This window comes from Oryx dammah, unplaced genomic scaffold, assembly GCF_014754425.2.
Source record: "Oryx dammah isolate SB20612 unplaced genomic scaffold, SCBI_Odam_1.1 HiC_scaffold_3, whole genome shotgun sequence".
In the NCBI taxonomy this organism is placed as follows: Eukaryota; Metazoa; Chordata; class Mammalia; order Artiodactyla; family Bovidae; genus Oryx; species Oryx dammah.
The window spans coordinates 21,072,772-21,092,906 of NW_024070187.1; the positions used below are offsets into that span (position 1 = coordinate 21,072,772).

A 20,135-nucleotide genomic window follows, 5' to 3' on the forward strand; every position below is an offset into this window, starting at 1 on the left:
TGTCTCTGACTCTGCTAATAATCTTAGGAAGCAAAGAATCCTGACGCATTCTGATATTGTAATCTTTAAAGAATGGATAGTATATATTGCATTTGGTGGTTTTGAAGTAGAGGAACTACTACCATCAAACATTTCAAAACACATAGAATTTTCAGAGAAGATCCTGACCAGTTAGATGCTGAAACATCTTATGAGGTCTGGTTACCCCAATAAATAAATGTCAGTCCTGGTTCTTAGTCTAAGCTTGCAGCATCCCAGAGTTAACTCCAAATTCAGTAGTTGAGTAATATTAGCAAATCTCACAAGCAACTGGAGAAGATATCAGAATACTAGCTAACTAGCATATTAGCTTCCTACATGGAAAAACAGTTATTCAGGAAATTTATTGAGAATGGAATCAGAACAAGAGTTATATTCATTTTCTTTTATGAGTTTTCTCTGTATGTTTTTCCTTGGACAATTCTTTAACTATGACTAAGACACTGTTGACAAATATAACATCTGTTCTTTTGAATCTCTCTTGTTGAATCCTCAAAATGCTATATCCCAGTTTTATTTGTCAACAAATAATTTCACTACAATATAGCAAAGGATTAAAGAATATATTTATAAGGTGCCTTGAAAGAGCACCTCTGTCTGCATGGGAAAATTGGGAAGAAAAAAAGGAGATGTATAGAGAAAATTTTTCACAGGAGAGGTGATGCTTGAGCTGAATCCTCAAGGATAAATCTCTTATCCAAGGAGAAGAAAAAGTGAAGCACAGAAAATAGAGTGTACAGGGCCAAGGAGGCCTAAATAATCTACATTTTCCCCACTAACTTTTAAATTACTTTTAAAGTTAAAAGTAAAGAAAGCTAACAGTACATCATTAGGCAACCCAAAATTATCTTGAGGCTTGACTATGCCAAATAATAAATCACTTCCACTAGGCAGAGCCAGTTACCTTTTATAACATCAATTTAGATTCACACAAAATGCCCTCTTCACATTCTCCTTAGGTTCTTCCAACCATGCATCAACATCATAAGAACAGGTAATAATCTGATTACAAATGATCAAGGCCTTTCTCCTCTGTAACTTTCAGATCAAACTCAGAGTACAGTGTGTTTCCTAAGTCAGTAAAGGCAATTAAAAAGAAATTTTTTTTAGAGATTCTAATTTTTACTTGAAAAATAAAAACAAAAAAATATACATTGGGAATTGAACTACTATATTTTTTCTTTCACCCATGTTTTCTGGCCAGTAACATTTTATCAAACACTGTAATAAGACAATGTACTGAATCTAAGCAGATAACCAGTAAAGCTGTTTGCTGTCCTACTCATGCTAAGCTAGACCATGGAACACCATCTTGGTGGGATTATTTTGACAGCCAAGAAGGAAGCGCAGAGCCCCTACCCCAAACCTAAGGAGCTGATTTACATAGAAAAGGTATTAAGCAAACCTGCACAAACACGAACATGGTCTACGAAAAGGATATCTTTTAGACTACTTCCAGCACACATTCATTGGCACCCAGTAAAATGGACCACCAAGGTAGAAATCATTTTAGCTTTCACAATACTAACAGCTAAAAAGCACACAGCATATAATCCTTGGATCTTGAAGTGGGTAATCATGGAAGTTCCAAGACTGTATCCACTAGGTTAGCCTGAGTATTCACCTCCGAAAATATTTTTTCAAAAACACGTAAATGAGGGTTATAGAATGGACACCTTATCTTTGACAAAGGAGGCAAGAATATACAATGGAGTAAAGACAATCTCTTTAACAAGTGGTGCTGGGAAAACTGGTCAACCACTTGTAAAAGAATGAAGCTAGATCACTTTCTAACACCGCACACAAAGATAAACTCAAAATGGATTAAAGATCTAAATGTAAGACCAGAAACTATAAAACTCTTAGAGGAGAACATAGGCAAAACACTCTCTGACATAAACCACAGCAGGATCCTCTATGATCCACCTCCCAGAATTCTGGAAATAAAAGCAAAAATAAACAAATGGGATCTAATTAAAATTAAAAGCTTCTGCACAACAAAGGAAAACATAAGCAAAGTGAAAAGACAGCCTTCCGAATGGGAGAAAATAATAGCAAATGAAGCAACTGACAAACAACTAATCTCAAAAATATACAAGCAACTCCTGCAGCTCAATTCCAGAAAAATAAACGACCCAATAAAAAAATGGGCCAAAGAACTAAATAGACATTTCTCCAAAGAAGACATACGGATGGCTAACAAACACATGAAAAGATGCTCAACATCACTCATTATAAGAGAAATGCAAATCAAAACCACAATGAGGTACCACTTCACACCAGTCAGAATGTTTGCGATCCAAAAATCTGCAAGCAATAAATGCTGGAGAGGGTGTGGAGAGAAGGGAACCCTCCTACACTGTTGGTGGGAATGCAAACTAGTACAGCCACTATGGAGAACAGTGTGGAGATTCCTTAAAAAATTACAAATAGAAATGCCTTATGACCCAGCAATCCCACTGTTGGGCATACACACAGAGGAAACCAGAATTGAAAGAAACACATGTACCCCAATGTTCATCGCAGCACTGTTTATAATAGCCAGGACATGGAAACAACCTAGATGTCCATCAGTAGATGAATGGATAAGAAAGCTGTGGTACATATACACAATGGAGTATTACGCAGCCATTAAAAAGAATACATTTGAATCAGTTCTGATGAGATGGATGAAACTGGAGCCGATTATACAGAGTGAAGTGAGCCAGAAAGAAAAACACCAATACAGTATACTAACACATATATATGGAATTTAGGAAGATGGCAATGATGACCCTGTATGCAGGACAGCAAAAGAGACACAGATGTGTATAGCAGACTTTTGGACTCAGAGGGAGAGGGAGAGGGTGTGATGATTTGGGAGAATGGCATTGAAACATGTATAATAACATGTAAGAATCGAAATGCCAGTCTATGTCTGATGCAGGATATGACACGCTTGGGGCTGACGCGCGGGGATGACCCAGAGAGATGTTGTGGGGAGGGGGGTGGGAGGGGGGTTCATGTTTGGGAATGCATGTACACCTGTGGTGGATTCATGTCAATCTATGCCAAAACCAATACAGAATTGTAAAGTAAAAATTAAAAATAAATAAATAAATTTAAAAAATAAATAAATTAAAAAAAAAATAAAACAAAAAAAAAATAGAAACAATGGGACAACATCTGGACCTGTAGAAGACAGTGATACAAAGACTGCACATATAAGACTAGGAATTCAGTTTCACATTAGCTTTTAGGTAAAGAAAATCTCTGTAAGTTGATCCCTACTAGCTGTGATGGTAGGATTTCCAGAAATCTTGAGATGGGCAGCTAGCTTGAGTTAACCCCTAGGTAATTACTCCCAGTCAAAACGCCCACTGAGGCTGCAGGGCTGTGATCCATATAAAGAGCTGTGAGTACACGAAAAGCCTGAGTGGATATGTAAGGCCAGCTCAGCCAAGAGAGTTGGTGATGGTGGATTTTCCCAACACAGACACCCCGACATGAATGCTGGGGGCGGGAATCCCAGGTGGAATGCTGGACTTGGGTTTGCTGCAGGAGCCAGACTCCAAAGTCTGAGAGAGGGGTCTACTCAGGGAGGAGTACTAGGGTTACCAAAAACAAGAACGTCTTGTCCCAAGAAGGTCAAGTAATTTTCTTCTGACACATCAATACTTAACATTAATGAGCTGCAGAACAGAGTTAGTATGTATTCTTCTGACATCATTAGCCAAAGCCTCTCCCACTCTATTGAGTTGCCGACCTCCAGGAAGAGCCCACCACCTAGTGGTGAGGCCTAGGGCTGCAGATTGTTCTGGGAGGCTGGCACAGAAGATGATTTGCACAGTGAAGTCACCACTAAACCGCTGTTCAAGTCCAGGGCCCGGCCCTCTTTTTCTGCTCAGTAGTCCAGAAACGTTTCTTTAAAAGCCAGGAAATCCGTAAATGTGAGCAGCATATCGCAAAGGTCACCAGCCACTTCATCTTTATGGTGCTGTAAAGTTGTAGTGAAAGCCGCCATGTTAAATCCAGGAATCCGCTCAACAGCTGTTCTATATACTTTTGTACCAAAGAAATATATTTATTTTAAAAAGGCGTGTAGGTTAGCTTATATTCTTCTATGTCTTCAAACTCCTGGTAGTACCCGTCCATGAAATTCCTCTGTAATAACTGGAACTCATCATCCATGATAATGTCCTCTAAATAGCCAACCATAGCATCAAATTCTGCATCAGAGGCGTAAGAGAAGCAGAGAAGCTCTCTGCCTCTAGGGCATCCATCGCCCGCTGCCGCATCCGCATCCACTGTGCGAGGCAGAGCGGACCTGCAGGCCTTCTACCCCTGCCTGCGACCAGGGCGCAGCCTCTGCTTTGCCTTGCAGAGCTCCAACTGGCATTCTGGAGGCCTCACTGCCAATGCTGCGGCCAGCTCACAGCCCAGCCGGGTGGCGCCTGTGTGCGCGATGCCCCAGCTTCAGTTTCCCCAGCTGTGGCCACACGCCGGCTGGGCCTGCCTGCCCTGCAAGGCCTCACTAAGCTCCAAAAAAAGATTTTTTAATTATTTTACACTATTTGTACAAGCTATTGGAGCTACTGGATACATAACATTTTATTTTAACCTAGCAACATTAATAAACTCATTTTTGCTTCAGGAAGACTTTAATGTAAAACAGATGAACTTACTGCATGTCTGAGACTAATTTCTTAAGATTAGGGATGAAATGAAGGAAGAGATGAGAGTCAGGTATGAGTAAAAAGATCAAGGACTTAAGGTGGAGGGGGGAAGAAAGATAGGGAGATCAAGAATGTAATGACATCAAGTTCAGAATGAGGTGAAGACCACCCTATGAAGTAAAGGTAATGAATCCATGTCAGAGTGCCCTTCCTCAGAACCTTTTCTACTGCTCCTGAGTAGATTACTAACACTTATGTCCATGAAATAACAAAAAATAATAATAATTCCAAGGCACTATTCCAACACCAACAAAATTTTCCCATATTTGTCATTTACTAATATTTAACAGATATATGCAATATAAAAATAGCTACAAAGATAGATGAAATAACTTGGTAAAGAACTATATTAACTAGGGTAGTCTTCCCTGGAATTATTTTTTAATTCAATATTACAATTAAAACTTTGAATAGATCTTTAAAGGATGAAGTTCAGCATGGAAATTCCATACCACATACTAATATTTTCAATAAAATTATTCCAATAAGCTATCCTAAAATTAGGAGTTTGGAATTAACATATACACACTTATAAAAAAGATAAACAACAAGGACCTTCTTATGGCACACAGAACTATATTCAATATCTTGTAATAACTAGAGGACAATCTGAAAAGAACAGATATATATGTATATCTGAATTGCTTTGCTGTATACTTGAAACTAACACATCACTGTAAACTAACTATATTTCAATTTTTTAAAAAAGCTATCCTAAACATAAGATAAAAAATAAAAAAAATTTAAAAATGGGTTCTGTCCTTATCCTTCCTATTGAATGAAGCTCTTCCATTTTCACTTATGACTGGGAAGACAATAATCGAAATATTTATTGTTCATTCTCATTATACCAGCATTTGTGTTGAGCACATGAAATACCATTAAGAACAAAATAGAGTCTGAAACATCATAGAACTTATAGTCAAGTGAAGGGGACAATACTCAAATAATTACATGGATATGCATTTAATGATTACCATGGAAGAGTTGTGAAGGAAGAATTCACAGTGAGAATGCAATTGGAGAAACATAACCTCATTTGAAAGCATGGGGAGGATTCCTGAAAAAGAGACATTTAAACAGAAACCTAAGCTGATCCTGATTTAGATTATCCTTAAGAAAATGGAAGTTTCTTTTTTCAGGCAGAGAAAAAAAGTGTATACAAATGCTCTGAAGCAGGAACTTGTCTTGCTTGTGAAACTAAAAGAAGGTTATCAAGGCTCCAGAGGTAAATACTGAGGGAGTATGACATAAGAGGAAGGCAGCACCATGAGCTGACTGCTGTACCTCTGCCCTTTGTGACTTCTCAGGTGATAAGTACTTACCCTATAAAACCCAACTCACAAATTCTTACATCAGGCCCTGAAAGAGAGATGAACTCTAAATGAGGATCAACAAAGAGTCTCCAATATCCTCTCCATTTCCCACAACTCCACAGAGACTCTCGTTGTGGTTATCATGTTTTAATTCTAATGACTACTTATCTTACAAGACAACTCAGGAGCATTTGTCACATATGATCCCTTCCTTCTTGGAAAGCTTCTTTTGGATCAAGAAACTTCAGCCATTTGGTTTTCTTCCAGTCTCACCATCTACACTTCCTAGTCTGCTAGACACTCCTTTTCTCAGTGTACATTTGATATCTTTGAAAATGTATCCAAAGCTAAGTCCTAGGCCCCTTTCTCTTCCCTATCAATATATTCTCCCATCCAGAGTCATCATTTTAAATATTCCTATCTCCTAAATCATTGCTTCCAGCTCTGACCTCTCATAGTTCTAGATGTGTATATACAGTTTGACAGCTCTACTTGAATAGAATCTTCACACAAGCATCTCAAACATAATATGACCAAAGAGAACTTGATTTTCCTGCTGTATTATAAGATCTAATATTTCAAGTGCTGCCATGACATCTTTGGGCTTCACAGGGTCCCAAAGTTCTAGCTGTGAGTTCCCTGCTCTTGCCAGAAATGCTCCTACCCAATAGAAAATGTTTCCTGTCTTACTGGTTCCCTATCAGCTGAACCAGCTGCCCCCACCTGGTCCTCAAGCTAACAAAATCACCTGCCTACCAACTTGTGAAATTATTTAAGCAAGCTAATCATATCCTACTGCAGGAACCAGAGGGCAGGAACCACGGGCAACTCACCCTACTATACGACCTACTTCCACTGCCCCTTCTGGTTCGCTGAGGCCCAGAGTGCAACACCTGTTAGACCTGGCATAGCACGTGGTATCCTCTTCCCCTGGGCTGTGAGAATACATGACTAATAAGTTGTTGGTCTCATCTGTCTAGTGTCAGGTGTTGTTATTTGACCATCTTCTATGATTTGGAACATAGGAGCTCTCCTTCAGCCATGGAATGAATAGGACATGATCATAACATCCCCAAAATGAATTCCTTCTGATCTGCATTTTAATATATAGTGCTACCATCCAACCAACAAGTTGCTTAAGTCAATAAGCTATCTTCTACAATTTTCTTTCCCTCTTACATTTAATCTGTTTGCAGGTCCTATCAACTTTGCCTCAGAAATGTAATCCAAAACTATCTGTTTCTTTCCACCTGCATTGCCTCTCATATTTAGCTAGCATCATCTCTCACCTGGGGCTTCCTTGGTGGCTCAAATGGTAAAGAATCCACCTGCAATGAAGGAGACCTGGGTTCAGTCCCTGGGCTAGGAAGATCCCCTGCAGGAGGGCATGGCAATCCACTCCAGTATTCTTACCGGGAGAATCGCTATGGACAGAGGAGCCTGGTGGGCTACAGTCCATGGAGTCATAAAGAGCCAGACAACTAAGAACAACTAAGATGTTGCTCTCATCTGTCAACTGTGAGCAACTAAGCACAGCACAGCACAGCATCTCTCGCCCATATCAACACAGTGATCCCCTATCTGGACTCTTAGTCTTAACACTTCCTATGAAAAATTCATTATTCACGCAATAGCCAGTTTAAAAATTCTAGTAGTTTTCCATCCTACGTAAAACAAAATATAAGTTCTTCTCCCGACTTACAAAGTCTTACATGATTTGATTCTGCTTGTCTCCTTGATTCATCTGGCTTCACATCATCCACTCTGTTTCAACAATAGAACTAAATTCTTCTTCTCTCCCTAGAATTCTTGCCTTTGGGCTTTTAAATTAGCTTCTTTCTGCCAAGCGATACCTTCCTTCTGATCTTGTCATGGCTGATTAATTATTGTAAATCAGATCTCAGTTAAAATATTTCTTCTTAGATATATTTCCTGATTTCTCAGTCTCCACCTTATCACCTCATACGTTTTTTGATATGATACCTTTATTGTTTACTTATTACTTATTTACTTGATAACTTGTCTCCCATATCAGACTGGGAGCTGTATCTTCACTGGCTTATGTACCAAGGGAATCTCAGTATCCAGGGCCATGTCTGACATATAAGGAAAATTAATATAAAACGGTTAAAAGAACAGATGAATGAAGCAAAGGAATGCAGCTGTTAAAGCATAAAGTTTGGATTAATACAAGCCATTGTTCCAATCCTGCTAGCTTTGTGATCTTTCTGAATCTTAATTTTCTTCTGTAGAATGGGGAAAATAACTGTTTCACAGAGGTTTCCTGTGAAACTCATATTACGAGTTTCATGTTTCTAAACAATTCCTAAAATGCAGTACCTACATAATAATAAAAACCATAATTAAACAGACATGGTCAACTGCAGTCAGCGTCTAATAACTTTTGAGACAGTACACAGAAAGAAGTAAAATTGGAATTCTGAAATTCTAATTTACACAGATTTCTCAACTGTTAGACAGTTTTAAAGAGGATTGAATAGAACTCATATAACTTCCTTGTGAGCATCTAGTCAAAATCCATTCTTAAAATTATAGCAAAATAAACAAGCTGTAAATAAGCATGTAAGAGAGACAGTTTGCCCTTTATGCTTTATTAGACTGAGTTCTAATCTTGTTTATTTTTAAGTCATATCTCCCAAACTCTGGTTAAACCTCAGTACAATTGTATAGAAATATACAAAAGTTATAGTGCTGTAGCACCACACTGAAAATTTATATAGATGCTTGTGATCACAAGAGTGAAACAAATTAAATATGCAGTTTTAAAAAGCTGAAACACAGTTTAACTTGCCTCACTTTTTTGAACTACGAATGCTATATATTTCATTATTGAGCAATGGTTCAGAATATGTATTTAATAAAATTTGTTAACAAGAAGAAATTAATTTTATCATGAAACATGATTTTTTACTGATTTATGTGTAATACTTGCACTGAACATTTGTTATAAAGAGATGTTGAGCATTTTCCCCAAAATTATTCTGCTTCACACCATCTCCAACATATAACATATAATGTACTATTTGATGATAGGAAGTTCTACTTTAGTTCTATTTTAGGTTACAGGGCTATGTCAAGTCCAATAGGTCACCACCAAAAATAAAATCCAACAGTGAGCTAAAGATTTAACTAACATTTGAAAGCAACTACTGACCTTCTTTGGCTGCATGGGATTTGAAATTTGTTAATTCTGTATAGTACTCTCTTGTTCTATGTTTGAACACTGGATATTTCCAGTGTTGGGACATTACAAAAAGTGAGGCTATGAAATATTCTTATATTTGTCTCTAGGTGCCTTAGTCATAAGTTTTAGGGCATATGCAAGTTCAGTTTTAGTAGATACTGTCAAAAGTGGTTGCAGTAATTGATACTCTCATGGGCAGTCTACAAATGTTCCATTTACTGCATGTCTTCAGCCACTTTGAGACTGTTTTTTCACATTAGCTGTCCTATCCTTTATTGTTTTAATTTGTGTTTCAGTGATGACCAATGAAGCTGAGTACCCTTTTAAAAACATATTGGTTGTATAGATCTATTCTTCTTGTAAGTGCTGGCTTGAGTCTTTTGCTCAAAACCTATAGAGGAAAACACAGGCAGGACACATATAAATCACCACAATTTTTTTTTTTTTTTTTTTTTTGCATCTGTCTCCTAAGACAGAGGGACTTCCCTTGTAGCTCAGTCAGTAAAGAATCCAACTGCAATGCAGGAGATCCAGGTTTGATCCCTGGGTTTGAAAGATCCCCTAGAGAAGTAAATGGCAACCAACTCCAATATTCCTGCCTGGGAAATCCCATGGACAGAGGAGTCTGGCAGGTTACAGTCCATGGGGTTGCAAGAGTTGGACAGAACTTAGCGACCAAAACACTACCACCTAAGACAGATCTTGGTCCCATTACTTCATGGCAAATAGAAGGGGAGAAAGTGGAAGCAGTGACACATTTTATTTTCTTGGGCTCCAAAATTACTGCAGATGGTGATTGCAGCTATGAAACTAAAAGATGCTTGCTCCTTGGAAGAAAAGGTATGACAAATATAGACAGTGTATTAAAAAGCAGAGCCATCACTGCTGACAAAGGTCCATACAGTCAAAGATATGGTTTTTCCAGTAGTCATGTACAGATGTTAGAGGTGAACAATAAAGAAGGCTGAGAGCCAAATAATTGATGCTTTCACATTGTGGTGCTGGAAAAGATTCCTGAGAGTCCACTGGACAGTAAGAAGATCAAACCAGTCAATCCTAAAGGAAATAACCCTGAATATTCATTGGAAGGACTGAGACTGAAGCTGCAGCTCCAATACTTTGGCCACCTGATGCGAAGAGCTAACTCATTGGAAAAGACCCTGATGCTGGGAAAGATTGAAGACAGAAGGAAAGAGGGCAACAGAGGATGAGATGATTGGATGGCATCACGACTCAATGGACATGAATTTGAGCAAACTCCAGGAGACAGCCGAGGACAGGAAAGCCTGGCATGCTGCAGTCCATGGGGTAGCAAAGAGTCGGACATGACTTAGCAAGTGAACAACAACCTAAGACAAAGGAAATGAAAGCAAAACTAAACAGGTGAAACTTAATTAAACTTAAAAGTTTGCATAGCAAAGGAAACCATGGACAATATGAAAAAAAAAAAAAACAGAATGGGAGAAAATCTCGCAAATAATATGACTGATAAGGAGTTAATATTCCAAAATATGTAAAAAACTCATACATCTCAATATCAAAAAACAAATTATTTTAAAAATGGTCAGAAGACCTGAACAGACATTTTTTGAAGAAGACTTACAGATGGCCAACAAGCACATGAAAAGATGCTCAGCTTCACTGATCATCAGAGAAATGCAAATCAAAATCACAGTGAGATTGTGATTACCTATTAGAATGGCTATCATCAAGAAAAACACAAATAACAAATGTAGAGAAAAGGGAACCCTCCTACACTGTTGGTGCAGATATAAAGTGGTACAGCTGTTACAGAAAATAGTATGAAGGCTCTTCAAAAACTAAAAATAGAACTATATATGATCTAGTAATTCCACTGCTGGAAATATATCCAAAGAAAAAGAAAATACTTATTCAGAAAGATATATGTGCCCAAATATTCACAGCAGCACTATTTACAGTACCCAAGACATGGAAGCAACCTAAATGCCTATCAGCAGATAAGTATATAAAGAAGATGTGGTATATATGCATACAATGAATTATTAGTCATTAAAAAAGAATGAAATTCTGCTTTTTTGCAACAATGTGGATGGACCTAGAGGGTATTATGCATGCGTGCTAAGTCACTTCAGTTGTGTCTGACTCTTTGCCACCCCATGGACTGTAGCCCACCAGGCTCCTCTGTCAAAGGGATTCTCCAGGCAGGAGTACTGGAGTGAGTTACTATGTCCTCCTCCAGGAGATCTTCCCAACCCAGGGACTGAACCCATGTCTCTTATGTCTCCTGCATTGGCAGGTGGGTTCTTTACCACTAGCGCCATGTGGGAAGCCCAGTAGGTATTATGTTTAGGGATAATAAGTCTGACTGAGAAAGACAAGTACACCTGTGAACCAACCTCGGGACCATCTAGGTATGAGCTTCTGATTAAACAGACTTAAAATGATCCTTATCTAAATGCATCATAACTGACTTACATACAACCATGACTGTTTTTATTTTCTGAGAGATTGGGGCATTAAATTTTGAAAATTCTGATCGATATCTATGTCTAAAATAGGAAAAATGATAATATCAATCTCAGTTTTAGTGCAGAGGAACCACTTATTGGAGAAAATAATTTTCAAAGGTTATAAACATATCGATTAATTTATCCTCCAGAAAAACATCTAAAATAAAAGAGTAAGTAGCTTCAGAGAAAATAGATATTTCAAAAATCACAAAATTATTGGCATGTAAAATTCAAAGCATTAAATTCCAGAGCTCCTGTCTCCAATGAACTGATACTAATTAAACAAAGTCATCTAACTGAGGATGCCCCCAAACTGAATTAAGGCTTTATAATCTTTGTAGGCTAATTTATTGCATTTCTTTCTGACCAGTATTATACTAAAGTTATACTAAAGCAATTTCTATCAAAAATAATTATATGACAGCCTTTTAAGCAGATCCAGTCAATAATAGTTTCACTACATGGAGATTAACATTTCAAAATTAAAATTTTAGTAACTGCAGACACAACTATTTCTTTGCATTTAACCAACTTATCTCAATAATTAATTTCTTCACAGAAATTTAAAAGTTGTACTTTAATTTAGGAAATTAAAACTTTTAGTAAAGTTGCTAATAAGCTTACATACTGATCTGAGCTGATACACATTACAATTGCTTCCTTAGATAATTTCATTCTGCGAAAGATGTAATTTTGAGATAAGAAGATAATTGCTAGGGAAAAGAGTATTTTGTCATTTTTAACGTAGTGTAAATAAAGAGATTGAAGGAAAGCTGTAGTTTACCAACAGCCTTTAGGAGAGATAAAAGCCAGGCAGCCAAGGTAGCCATGGTAAACCTGAATTTGGAATAAAGATTTAAATACTATCTCATTTCTAGTCAGCAGCTTTTCCAGACCAATCATAGATATTCATGGATACAATAAAGGTATTTATGAAATATAATAGTCAAATTATAGAAAGCTGTTTAAAATTAAATACCCATATCATTCATCAATGCTTGAAAGTAGGAATGACATAGATCCTACTGCCCAACCTTTTCTTTTGTTGTTGTTTTGTTTGTTTGTTTTCTTACAACTTGAAGTTGCTGCTATTCAGCAAAGGATGAAGGGCTTAAGACTGTCTTGGGGGTGGTATTTTTTCATGAATTCTACATACAGGTAGTGGCTGGCTTTAATGTGCTCAATACTCCATGGAATCTTAATCTCACCAAGTGGAAATCAAAGTTAGATCACAAGATGAATCAGCATATGGTCAATCTGCAGAGGAGTTACGGCTTCACCATGAACCTTAGCTTGGGTTCTGCCTTCAAATAAGGAATTAGCCAGAGAGAACAGGGAAAGGCAGCACCACAGCAAAAATAAGATGATTTGAAAACTCAAATGAAAATGGAGAATTTGAAGAAAATTGCAATAAAAGCTTGTTTTCTTTGAGTAAAGGGTTTAAGCATGGGAATGGATTGATTTTGTGCCTTGGTCCTTAATCTGATGTCTTAAATGGATGACCTTGGTTGAATCTAACAGACATCAGCAATCGTCTTTTTTCCCTTAAAGGTCAAAGAAATGAGAGCACAACGTGAACAAATGATACTTTAGTTCTCATTTGTCAGGGCCTCCTTTTGGACCTCCTTAGATCCTGCAGCTAAAGACTTCCAAGCAGAAGCTAACTTGAGCCAAAATTTTACTTTTCTTATGAGAGATAATAACAAAATGACTATTTTAAGGGGTAAAACTGTTAAGCATTATATAAATGTTCATTAAATCAAGTTAAAGGAGCTCCATGCAATGGAACTCTAGTATACATGAAGCATACTTATATAACCACATTTTGAGTACTTTGAGTTAATAAGTCCCAAGACAAACCCTCACTATGGCTAAATGTATATTGCAGGATCTTGAACCAGACCTCAAGACATTAAGTTAAAAAATAAAATAGTCTTCCACAGCAAAAGTTAAATGTATATAACTGTATAATTCTTGTACTACTTATTATGAAAGAAAATTTAGCAGAGTCCTTTTGAATGCCAAAACCAGGACCTATGTTCATGCTTGAAGTCTGAACTGATCTGAAAATCAGGAGCATATATTTTCCATTGCTATACTATTTGCAACTTAAGGGATCCACCTCTAGAAAGCTGTTTTCCCTTCTAATTCTATCCTACAGATAGCATAATTCCCATTGTCATAATTCTTTTATTCTTCTGAAAGTGAAAGTCGGTCAGTCGTGTCTGACTCTTTGCGACCCCATGGACTATACAGTCCATGGAATTCTCCAGGCCAGAATACTGGAGTGGGTATCCTTCCCTTCTCCAGAGGATCTTCCCAACCCAGGGATTGAACCCAGGTTTCCCACATTGCAGGCGGATTCTTTACCAGCTGAGTCACAAAGGAAGTCCTTGTTATCAGTGTACAATTGGTATAGAGAAAAAAATCCAAATAAAGGAGAATATGCATGAGGGATACTCACTCTGGAAAACAGTTGACAGGTTCTCATAAAGTTAAAACACACTTACTGTATGGCTCAAAAATCCCACTTTTGACTATTTATGCAAGAGAAATAAACACATTTACACACACACACACACACACACACACACACACACACACATCAAAATCTCATTCTAAGCAGAAATTGGTTTCAAGAAGTCCTAACTTGGGTCCATTGCCCAGTTTAATCTAGCTCATAGAACACTGGAAACACTAGAATAGAAATGTCATAAATTCATTGGCAGTTAAAGAAAATAAATGTGGCTTTTCTAGTTGCTTCTTAGGAGACTCAAAAAGCAGCTAATGTCCCCAGATAGAGTTTAAATAAGATTTGCTTCAGAAATTGACCTAGTGAAGTGTTTCCCTGCAAAACAAACTCTCGGTTAGGACAGAATAGACCATTAATTTTCTCCAAATGATTTCCTGAGGAGATGACACCCAGAGTTTGATTTTTTTAGCCTCTCTGAGTACATTAATCTCTGATTTGTAGGAGAATTCTATGAAACGTAACCCTTATGAAATAAAGATAGAAAGGATTTAAAGACAATTAAAATAATACCTGAATGCCTTTTGGAGATTATATAACCTAATCCTTGATTCTTAGACATTTATCCAGTTCCATGACATTTTATTCAAGCAGAGCAGTAGACTTAGTTTTAAATTTGTTTTTGTTTTGTTTTAGTGTGTTTGTCTTCTAATCTCTCTTTTATCTTTTCTGAATTTTCCCTTTATGAGTTACTTACACTGAAATGAAAATTAAGCATGATAAGGAGGAACAAATTTATAATCAAATTTTCTATTGAGAAAAGAGAATAGAACTTTTTCTGTTGTCTCAAAATTTTACCTAATACTTCAAAGCTGGAGAAAATGGGTGATACATTATGAGAAACACATTGAACTTAATAAGAGCTATCAAAATGAATCCTTTAACAAATTCGAACTAGATAAAAATGAAGGAAATCCATATAGAGACCATTGTGATGGTTCCTCTCCTGAGAGAGAGTGGAAGGGGTGTTTAGCCTTCTCCCTTAAGCTGAGCTGGAAAAGGCAAAAGAAACAGAATTTGCAACCACCATGGAATCCACATGCAGGGCAGGGGATGCAGGAGGCACAGGTTCAGTCCCTGGGTTGGAAAGATCCCCTATAGGAGGAAATGGCAACCCACTCCAGTATTCTTGCCTGAAAAATCCTAAAAGGACAGAGGATCCTGGCGGGCTACAGTCCAAAGCGTCACAAAGAGTTGGACATGACTGAGTGACTGAGCATCATGCATATTACGTACATAATTTAAATATCTGGTTGTTGTACAAATTAAATAATATGTGCAAAACTCTTAGCAAAAGTTTATTGCTGTTTAGTCGCTTAGTCGTGTCCAACTCTTTGCGACAGATAATGCATAGTTATTTTTCTATAAGTATTATTGCTGTTGTTGCTGTTGTTATTGTTTCTTTAAGGAGGTTCATGTAAGTATAATAGTATCTACTCACATGTTCACAGATATTTGATTCTTATATTATTTTTTCAAACTAACACCCAGTACATATATATATTCTCTCAATAGAAGAAAAACTATTTGGAAAGGGAATTAATATCTACTGATAAAGATTGTATCAGTAGCAGTTATGGTCTAAAATATCTAAACCACACCTTTAAGCGTGTGGTTCCAAGACAAGAATTTCAAGGAGATGCTTCCTAATCACCACCTCAAGTCTCAATGAGCATACTATTAGTAAGTTTTCTAATATACAGTACCTGAACACTTGCTTTTATAAACAGGGTAAAGACTGTCACCATCAAGCACTGGCTAAGCACCTGATTTGTCATTTATTGTTGCTGTTGTTCAGTCACTAACTCATGTCCAACTCTTTACGATTTCATGGACTCTATGGACCATGGCACGTCAGCATGCCGTTGATGACAAAGCATAAATGAGAGGGTGATTTGCAGAGGAAATAATGTATGGTCAGTGGTGCCTTTGGAAAATACAACTGAAGTTCTCAGAGACCCCCTTGGCAGAAGGTTTAATCATCCCATTGCAAGACTCATTGAAAGCCCAGATTAGAGGTCGATACCAGTAATGCAAAGGCAAACTTCTATTCCTCTTAACTTTGAAAATATTCTGTGTCATTCTTCTATCCCAGGAAAAGAAGAATACTTTAATATATACTTCCCAAGGTTTTCTGTGAAAATTGTCTCCAGAAATTTGTGCAGGCTTGGAAATTTTTTGTGAATGATCAAATTTCCTAAGCTATTTCAAGTTGTTATTTCCCTGCCCTTCGTTAGGAAACAGTCCACTTTTGAAAAGTCTGTCTTTAAGAAAATGACAGAAAATACTCTCAAGCTACTGTCAAAGCAAAAGTTGGAGCAAAGTTAAACAGTGTAAGTCTTCACTCAAGTCTACTGCAATAGGAAAAAGCGACCAGAAGTCAGCTACACTCAACTCCCAGCAACAAAGGGTAAGACGTTTTCATCACTGGGATGAGAGGAGAACATGAGCCACTTGTGTTTGCTGATTGACCTCACCCAGAGAAAAAGCAAACTTTCTCCTATCTTTATGACAGGAGATAGTTCTACAACTTGGGGAAACTGAAATTAGGCAGCCATGAAATTAAAATACGCTTACTCCTTGGAAGAAAAGTTATGACCAATCTAGACAGTATATTGAGAAGCAGAGACATTACTTTGCCGACTAAGGTCCCTCTAGTCAAGGCTATGGTTTTCCCTGTGGTCATGTATGGATGTGAGAGTTGGACTATGAAGAAGGCTGAGCACCGAAGAATTGATGCTTTTGAACTGTGGTGTTGGAGAAGACTCTTGAGAGTCCCTTGGACTGCAAGGAGATCCAACCAGTCCATTCTGAAGGAGATCAGCCCTGGGATTTCTTTGGAAGGACTGATGCTAAAGCTGAAGCTCCAGTACTCTGGCCACCTCATGCGAAGAGTTGACTCATTGGAAAAGACTCTGATGCTGGGAGGGTTTGGGGGCAGGAGGAGAAGGAGACGGCCGAGGATGAGATGGCTGGATGGCATCACGGACTGGATGGACTTGAGTCTGAGTGAACTCCGGGAGATGGTGATGGACAGGGAGGCCTGGCGTGCTGCAATTCATGGGGTCGCAAAGAGTCGGACACGACTGAGTGACTGAACTGAACTGAACTGACCCTCTCAGAGAAACAGGGAGGTGGGACCACTATCTTTTGTGATGATTATATTTCATAGACATAGCTCCCAGGTCCTTGAAAAAGATAGTACCAGAAACTGTCAAAACTGGCCAGAGGGATTTTTAAAGATTTACATCTCAATAGAGCAGAAAAAGAATGTACAATAACACATGTTTATCTAAATTAAATGCTCTAGGGAAACGAAGGGGAGGGACCTGGGGAGTCAGGCCATATGGATTCCCTAAAAGGGAGAGATGAGAGAGAGAGTCTTATAGGCAGGAAGTGAAGTGAAAGTCGCTCAGTCGTGTCTGACTCTTTGCGACCCTCCAAAGCGGGTCTCCAGGTCAGAATACTGGAGTGGGTAGCCTTTTCCTTCTCCAGGGGATCTTCCCAACACAGGGTTCGAACCCAGGTCTCCTACATTGCAGGTGGATTCTTTACCAGGTGAGCCCAAGAATACTGGAGTGGGTAGCCTCTCCCTTCTCCAGCGGATCTTCCCGACCCAGGAATTGAACCGGGGTCTCCTGCCATTGCAGGCAGATTCTTTACCACTGAGCCATGCGTAGGCAGAAAGAAACCAGTAGAAACTTGGTCAAGCTGAGGAGAACACTTGGACCGCCTCGGCCACTAAAAAGTAAATGAGCAACACAAAAGGTAAAATTTTTAAATAAAAAAACTGTGTTATTTTTCTTGTTTTTCCCTCAAATCACCATATCCTTTTAAAATGTATTCCACCTAGATCAACTTTGTTCTCTATTTTTATCCTGGCTTCTTCTCACTCTAGTAGCCCTTAATATTATTTTGCAATTCACCTCTTGTTCTTTAGCTCCCCCAGAATGCTTGGATCTGAAATTACAGTGGCAACAGAACAACTTACCATCAAAGCCCCAGCTGGAACCCTGAGGCTAGTTAGTTACTTTCAAGTATATCCCATCTTCCTCTGTATTCCTTGCCTTTCTAGTGCCCTTGATCTATAATCCACATTGCAAAGCCCTCCATCTAATTTATCTCTTCTCCCTCCCAGAGCTATCATTATCTTGCTGACTGGAACCACATTGAATCCCATTCTGTTTCAAAGAACTTCTCTATAATGCACAATATCCTAACAATTCCCTTCACCTCTTGCCCCTAACTATACCCCAGCTCTCCTCTAATGATATAAAGGTCCTGCACAGAAGTTGTTAATTCTCCTTGTACAATATTTTATAGTGAGAAGATACATTCTTCTTTCTCCTGTTTATCCACTGCAATTTCATTCTCATTACATTTGATGTTCACCCCAAAATCCCTCCTTGTTTAAACCCCTAAAGATTCAACTATACCTTGTGCTTCTCATTTTCATCACAGTCATTAACTGTCCTCTCCATTTTCTTATGCCTTTAGTCTCCTGATTATAGTCTTTTATTCCACCGACTCCTGTTATTATTCTGGAAGACAAAGCCCATGTGGACAGCCATTTAACAATCTTCACTCCCATTCCCCTCTGACAAAATGTTATTAAGGACTATATTTCCAGTCTTGTCATTTTCCCAAATTCATCTTCTGATCTAAAATGTGAAAATTTAATTTGCATACCTACATTTACCGCTACCTGTTCCCACTAAACATCCATGAGGCCTTATATCTTCTTAACTCAAACTGACCCTAGGAACCAGCACTTCCAGGGCATCCTCACAGCACCGTTATTGCTTTCCTGTGACACTCACACCTCTGCCAGCCTGCTTTGTAAATCCCTGTCCTGGAGGTATGGCAGATGAGAGTGCAATCAAAAAGCTTCTCTAACAGATAATTACATGTGCTTAGGCCTTATATTTCCTAATCCTAAGTGTCCTCATCTATAAATAAGGAAAATGTTGAAAATATTACATGAATCATTACATATAAAGTGCTAAACTCATTCTTGTATAAATAAATTGTAGCCATTATTAAGCATTATCATCGTCAAAATGCCTTGTCTCTGAAACTATACAACACTGGAGAAAATCATAATGGTTAGCTACCAATGTACATTACATTACAGTACAGTACAGTACATTACCAATGTACGTTACATTTCCCAACTTCCCTTGGAATGAAGTCTGGTATGTAGCTGTGGTTTTCAACCACAATTAAACATTTAACATTATTGGCTCTTTTTTCCTTTTACTCATTAGTCTTCCTTCATCATTTCTCTTTGTAACCACACAAATTTCACCAATCTTCTCAATTTTTCTTCCAGCAACTACCTACTCTGCTTTTGCAGTTATCATTCATAGGCAAAAACCAAAGATGTCATATTGGAGTTGCCTCTGCTTATTTCCCATTATCCCTAAACTTACCTATGTTCGTACTGACCCATTCACCTATTCATTCATCCACGCATGCATTCAAGAAATACTTGCCAAGCAACTGCTATCTGCCAGATACTGGGGATTTGGTGGAGAACAAGACAGAGTTTTACTCCTGAATCTTACATTCCAGCATGGCAGTCATTGAATGAGTTATTAAAGTTCTCCTAGTGTCATATAGGAAACAACAACTTTCTGCAGGTACATAAAATATTCTTAATTCTGAATAATTTTCAGCTTGTGAAGAAGAGGATGAAAGGCTTATGAAGCAGAAAGAATGGCACAACCCACAGGAAAGGAAAGAGCAATATAGCAACTCAAACTCAATGTCTCTGGAATACAGAGAATGGAGAAGGAAAGAACAAATGGAGCTGTAACTGTAGCGAAAGCTCTTCTT

The 20,135-nt window shown here is 38.0% G+C and overlaps 1 pseudogene; it reads right to left on the reverse strand.

Moving 5' to 3' along the window:
- Nucleotides 1-3,817: 3,817 nt before the first annotated feature.
- Nucleotides 3,818-4,301, reverse strand: LOC120861866 (annotated as a pseudogene).
- Nucleotides 4,302-20,135: the final 15,834 nt, after the last annotated feature.